Source organism: Lissotriton helveticus, chromosome 2_1, assembly GCF_964261635.1.
Source record: "Lissotriton helveticus chromosome 2_1, aLisHel1.1, whole genome shotgun sequence".
Lineage (NCBI taxonomy): Eukaryota > Metazoa > Chordata > Amphibia > Caudata > Salamandridae > Lissotriton > Lissotriton helveticus.
This window is the reverse complement of record NC_136059.1, coordinates 1,761,813,363-1,761,820,216: the sequence shown is the minus strand read 5'-3', so window position 1 is coordinate 1,761,820,216 and position 6,854 is coordinate 1,761,813,363. Positions and strand designations below refer to the sequence as shown.

The 6,854-nt window shown below is 47.2% G+C and overlaps 1 protein-coding gene across 1 annotated transcript in view; it reads left to right on the top strand.

Moving 5' to 3' along the window:
- The first annotated feature begins 460 nt into the window (after nt 1-460).
- The window catches only part of C9orf72 (C9orf72-SMCR8 complex subunit), a 338,230-nt gene continuing 331,836 nt past the window's right edge, over nt 461-6,854 (top strand). The window contains exon 1 of the mRNA XM_078676720.1: nt 461-581. The gene's annotated coding sequence lies outside the window, so the exon portion shown is untranslated. The remainder of the gene's footprint in view (nt 582-6,854) is intronic.

Sequence of the window (6,854 nt, the reverse complement as noted above, 5' to 3'; positions counted from 1 at the left end):
TGCTCGGCAGGCTTCTGACGCAGTGTTCAGTTCAGTGTCAAAGAGCAGAGTGTGAGCGTTGAGTTTTGTATTACTTACTGCGGTCCGTATGGTCGTCAGTTACTGCTGGATTGGGGGCACTGCCTTAGTCAGTACTGGCCTTTATTAAGAGGCCTTATTACTTACTGCGGTCCGTATGGTCGTCAGTTACTGCTGGATTGGGGGCACTGCCTTAGTCAGTACTGGCCTTTATTAAGAGGCCTGCAGGCTTCTGCATAAAAGTGCCCGCCATCGCCTGCTACAGGTCCAGTGCAGTGCGTGCGTGCGGGGGGCGTGGTCCACCATCCGTGTAAAGAAAAAGTTTACGCACGTCACATGTTGCCAGACGTAGCCCCATGGACCCAAATGCAGCCAAATTAGTGGCCCAACCACCGGCAACACTGCAACTGAAAGCGAAATAACCTGCATGATTGCATATATTTATCGAGCTTGCTGCGCTCTCACAGCAGCAGCACCACACGTCATCACTACTCTTCTTCACCGAAGGACTACTGCTGGAGCCTGAGACTGTAACGGAGTGTGAACAACACTGCAGTGATCCGGTAATTATATTCAATTTACTTTAACACATGACGTGCAGACTGCAGTGATGTGAGGTGGCAGGGTACAGTGTAGACCCGGCCCTGTCAAAACTCTACCCACTCTACAGCGCCCCCCGCACTCTACAGCGCCACCACACTCTACAGCGCCACCACACTCTACAGCGCCACCACACTCCACAGCGCCCCCACACGCCACAGCGCCCCACACGCCACAGCGCCCCACACTCCACAGCTCAGAAGGGCCATGAGATAGATTCTATCACTGTCGCCAGCATCATGTAAGTTGGGGATCGGATCCCTGGCTGCTCAGCCAATCAGAATGCACCTCACAACAAACTAGTAATTTTCTAGTTGCTGGCACGAGTGTGAGTGCAGCCCATTCTGCTGAGGATATCAGTCTGGTCTAGGAGTGTCCTGAATTGTGTGCACTCGTCAGATGGATTTTTAGCAGTACTAGAGGCACGCACTGTACAAATAAGCTGTGATACTGTGCCGAGGGTGGAAGAGAGCAGTCCAGAGATCTGGTGGACACAGTAAACCGTGTGCAGGCCTGCGGTTGTTAAAGGGCTGAGTCTAGGACACAAGCCCATGAAGGAACAGGAAAAGGTAATATTCTGGTTCACCTTCAAAGGGAGGTAAAAAAAAAGAATCTTGGTCCTCAGAAGTAAGTGCTCGCCTCTAAGTGGCCACCGCTAACCACTGTAGGCTACCTTTGAACATACACAATTTTATGTATCCCTCATACAAACTAAATTGGAGAAATGTGCCTGCCCGAGACAGGATTGTGCATTAATAGGGGATGTAACTTCACAATCTTTAAGCTTCCACAACAATCACAGTGGCACAACAACACACACTTGAGCATAATTCCTTTGCAGGAGAGTGTCGCACATCACATCAATATTTAATTCATGCACTGTATATGGGGCCTCCTCTGGGAGGAGAATATATGCGGCAATGTGAAGGGTGGGGCTAGCATGCCTGTGGGGCCCGCCTGGTCAAGAAATCAGCACAGACCCGGTATCAGATGCTAAAATGGTAGACTCAAGACACTGCATACATGATGACATCGGTACAAACCAGTACAAAGCCGAAATAGGCCTCTCCTCCAAGAAAAATGGCACAGATGCAAATATCGATATCAAATCAGGAAATTTCTCAGACGGTCCGTCGGTCAGTCTCTTTGAGAGGCGGGCAGAGCTGTGACCGAAGTCAGTCACTCCCGTGCCCGTCATGAGCACACGCCTACTGTGACTCACGACGGCAGGGAGCCATCCTGGGTACCCGCGCGCCATGCCACGGCTCGCCACGCCTCACCCCCCTCGCACCGCGGCGGAATTTGCCATGCGGCAAAGGGGTTAAGCTATTGGCATTGTAAATGAAAATGCTTTTTATTTATGTTTTTAAAACGAAAACAAAAATAAAAAGGCATGTTATTTGCAATGTCAATAGCTCAAACTTGCGTAAATGCGAGACCTATTGCATTGCAAATGCTTGTTTATTAGTGGTGTTACCTGGCCTATTTTGAGGCAGTCAGGTATGCTTCCTGTTTCCAGGGAGCTGTTAATGATCCTAGTCCAGGTGGGGGCTAAGGAGTTTTTGAGTTGTTTTGCCAGTTGTGCGGGGATGGGGTCTTCAAGGTGCGATGAGGGTTTGGATCCGGTGGATAGTTCAATAATTTCAGTTACAGTGGTGGGAGTGAAGGTTAGCCAGTTGTAGGTAGGTTGGCTGGGTGGGTTTGCATCATCTTTACTGAGTATCGGGCCGGTCTTTGATGGAGGTGGATGTGCCGTCAGTGAGAGCTCAATCTTTAGAATTTTATCGCTGAAGAAATTAGCAAATTTGTTGCATAGCTCTTTAGAGGCCGGGATAGCAGCCGGAGTTGGTTTAGATGTCTGTTGTCTGATAATGTTGAAGAGTTCTTTGGGGCGTTTTTTTGCATTGTTCAGTGTGTCGCAAAAGAAGGAGGATTTTTCGTGCGTGATGTGCTTGTTGTACATCCTACGTTTTGTTTTGAGTAGTTCGAGGTGAGTTGACGAGGGGTTATTGTGTCAGAGTCTTTCAGTTGCTCTTAGCTGTCTTCTTTCCACGTTTAGTTCAGAGTTGAACCACGATCTCGAAGGGAGGGTTTTGCTCTTCTTTTGTTTCATGGGTGCTAATTTGTCCAACATGTCAGTTAGGGCCTCGTTATATTGGGTGGTAAGTTCCATAGTAGACATTTCGTCTTCATTGGGGGGGGAAGAGTGAGTTCAGACTTTCTTCTAGTTCTTCCAAGGTGATCTGTCTCAGGTTTCTTGTCCAGTGTAAGTGAGCGTTTCTGTTAGGAATTTGATGCGTTTTTTGATTGATGTGGAAGAGGATGGGATGATGGTCTGACCAGTCGACTGGGAGGGTGCGAATGATGGTGATTGCATCCTCCTGGGCTATGATGGCATCTAGGATTGAGCCTTTGTCGTGGGTTTGTTCAGTGCAGTGTTGAATCAAGTTATTGTTGTGAAGGAGATCGTTTAAGGTTTGCATTAGAGGGTTGTTTGTCTCATTCCAGTGAAGGTTTAGGTCTCCTAGTATCAGGTTGTTCTCATTTGAGAGTGAGCAGTGCGAGATCAGGTCGGCCAGCTGTTCACCAAAAATAGTATTGTTTCCTGGTGGTCTATAGATGAGGTGACAGTGAAGTCTTTTGTTGTCCGACATTTTGATGTTGACTGACAGGTAATCCAGATTATGATATTTGAGGGAGTCGATTTCTTTTATAGAGATGTCCTTTTTCATTTGTCGGCATCCTTATCATTTGTTCCAGGCCTCCAGCGCTAATGGTTTGGTTCAACCTAGAAGTGTCAGCGTCATTCGGGTGTTCGAGCTAGAAGTTGAAATCCCTAAGCACTGAGAAGGATTCAAAACACAGTCCTTCATCCAACAAGGTATCCAGGGACTCCAGAAAGCCACCTCTAGAGCCCGGGGGACGAGAGCAACCCTTTAAACGGTCTGTGAGAACCAGAGTAAAAATCAAATGCTAGGGCCTCACAAGCCATATTGGAGGCTGGGGCAAACTTGGGAGAGAGTGATTCATGATATATAATAGCAAGCCCTCCACCCTTCTTGTTAGGCCGATCCAGTGTATGGCAATAAAAACCCGGCGGTGTGGCTTTCACCAGATCAGGGCCAGAGCTACTGTCAGTCCAGATCTCGGTGATAAAGGCCAGTTTGATGTTACAATCCTCCAATAGGATCGCACATTCCAAACTATGCTTCACTAAGGATCTAGCATTAAACATAATACATTTCAATTACTCCCTATTACCATGTACTACTGCGGATGAGTTTGACTTTTCCCGGGGGGTCATGTGATTGTTCATAGACCGGTTAAGAATGATTGAATAAGGCATCTGACAACAGATGCACCGAGAGCCCAATATGTTGTCGCTGTAGTCATCTAGGGACAGCCTGGGACACTGCTGTAATCTGCCACCAGGATTAAGTTTATGTAGCTCCCTACTAGAATACTGAATGTCCCCTGCCATGGAACATCCAGGGGGACGGGCCCTACCCCCGGCCAGAGTGCGGACGGGTGCAGACGGGCTTTCCTTTGGCGCGCCCGGTGCGCACGTACACTGCGCGTACGCAGTATAATACGTGTTAAATAGTGTCCTTCTGAAACACTAAACCGCTAACCGGTGCTCCGTGAAAGCGGAAGTGAGCCTCCCCTAGCTGAGGCCAAACACGAGTCTCAAAGCAATGTGGCAGTTAAAATAAGTGTAAACCTCCCAGCATCCAAATTCCCTTTAAAAACAATGCGACCAAATTTCTACAGGTTGTGAGTGCTTCTGTCTCACCTGGCGAGCGTTGAACGCAGCTTCACCCAGGGAAACCAACACAGCGCGCACGCGAAGCGTGCGTGCTGAATAGTGTCCTTCTGAAGCACTAGAAAGCTAACCGGTGCTCCGTGAAAGCGGAAGTTAGCCTCCCCTAGCTGAGGCCAAACATGAGTCTCAAAGCAATGCGGCAGTTAAAATAAGTGTAAAGCCCCCAGCATCCAAATTCCCTTTAAAAACAATGCCACCAAATTTCTACAGGTTGTGAGTGCTTCTGTCTCACCTGGCGAGCGTTGAACAAAGCTTTGCCAAGGGAAACCAGCACAGCGCCACGCGAAGCATGCGTGCTAAATAGTGTCCTTCTGAAGCGCTAGACCGCTAACCGGTGCTCCGTGAAAGCGGAAGTGAGTCTCCCCTAGCTGAGGCCAAACACGAGTCTCGAGTGTGGTACAGCATTCCTCCTTGAGTCGCTCTGTCACCATCAACTGAGTAAGGGGCTTAAAATCCTTGGCCTCCATCTCTCTTACCCTTTTGTCCTAATTACGAACACACCATGTTTCCAAGTCTCAAATGGAACACCATCCGCTTTCTTGTAGTCACAGTGTCACAACCAGGCTTCCTCAGGATCAGGATGATGCTTAAAAGGGGTCCACCACCAGATTGCCCTACACTCTGACTGTATAACAACACAGAGCATAAAGGAAATCAGGCGAAGGAAAAGGTAAGGAAGGGACTGGAACAGGAAAGGGAGGCTGAAACGAGAAGAAAACACACGGATGAGTACATAAAATATCTAACTACTCTCAGTAATTTCTCGCTAAAACACCACCTACCAAGTCAACTAGCTGTAGGCTGTTCTTCTCCCTTCTTGGTAGGTATCAGATAATTGCCTCTATACCCTATCAGTTCTTCTGCAATACATAAACCAGAGTAAACAATAATACAAGCGGTTCAGCACACCAAACACCATTAATCAGGTCACTCTATATTCCATGCATACCTTCCAGCCTTCCCAATCGGAAACAAAAATTAACCCCTCTCCGAAGGCACTAAAATTAAGACAAAAATGAACAAAAAAATGATGTAGAGGGATTCAAAGGATCAACCCAGTCTTGCACAAGCTAAATCCAAGAAAACTGAGGATTGACAAGTCTCTATGATCCAAGGACTAAACAAAGTCAAAACCTTTTAGTTCCACGAGCAATAAATGCTAAATCCTTTATATCCAGTCAAGGGTGAGGAAAAGAAACGAAACGCGTCTCAGCCGAGAACGCGAGTACTCACTTATATCCAGAACACTCCTAACCGGCAGCAGCCTTGGAAAGGTAAAAGGATTCCGGAATAGATCTGCACCTTTAGCTTCCCATCCGAGAATGCCAAAGTTCAATGTTGAAGTGCAGAAATTGGTGTCTCAGCCGAGAACACGATGTCCATAAATCTCACTGACTCTTTTTCTGCCTGACAACGAAGCTGGTCCTAGGAAGGTGCTCGGCAGCCGCCGGGCACGAAGAAAAAAACAGCTGAGAGAAAAACAGCCTCGCTAGCATATCAGCCGTAACACTAGCAAACTCTGTTTAACGGGCGCCTCCTCTTTCAGTAGCGAGATACTCCCAGCAACTGTGTTCGGCAGCCGCCGAACACGATAAATCCACAAGCAGTAGAAAACCGCTGAGCAAACAAACTCAGCCAGGATCGGGTTCGAAAGGTTCCAAAAACTCGGGTCCAGATTCGAGCAGCAAATCACGTATGACCCACAATGCACTGTAGCAACCTATATAGTTTTACCAGCTCCTCCCAGTCGCTAGGCATTGTGGGACTTGTAGTTCTGTAGGCGCATTTGGCTGACCATGACACACGGAACCTCTGGAGGTAAGGAGCTGGCTTCAGCCCACTCCACCTGAGAGCTTCCTTCATTCGCCCATAGATCATCTGGTCTGCCACAGGCCAATGATTGCTGTTGCTTCCAATGGCATGCACCTCATTAAGGCAGCTACCTTAGACACATCATTAAAGGCCTTACAAGCAACTTCATAGCCCACAAATCATTCCAAAATGTCCTCACCTTCCACATACACATGCACAAGATCGTTTGGAAACTTGGCAAACACCTGGCCTGAACTGGAAGTAGAGTCACTTATACCCAGATTGAGTTATCATTGCTGCCTTCCTAAGTTTCTCTTTTTCAAGGGCTATCTTTTACCTTTCCAGCTCTTTCTTTTTCCTTCTTCTTCTCCTCTCACTCTCTGGCTGCATCATATCGCTTGTGAGAGATATCTTGATTAACGAATAATGTTTGCTTAGTATTATTAATATTTTGCATTAAAAACAACAACACTACTTTACAGAAGTATGTTGTTCTACATTAGGCCCAGACTCTATTTTGAATTTCAAACATGGCCATGTTTTAATTTCTCACTGCATGCTACCAAATGTGCACTAATGCTTTTGGTGAACTTTGGAACAA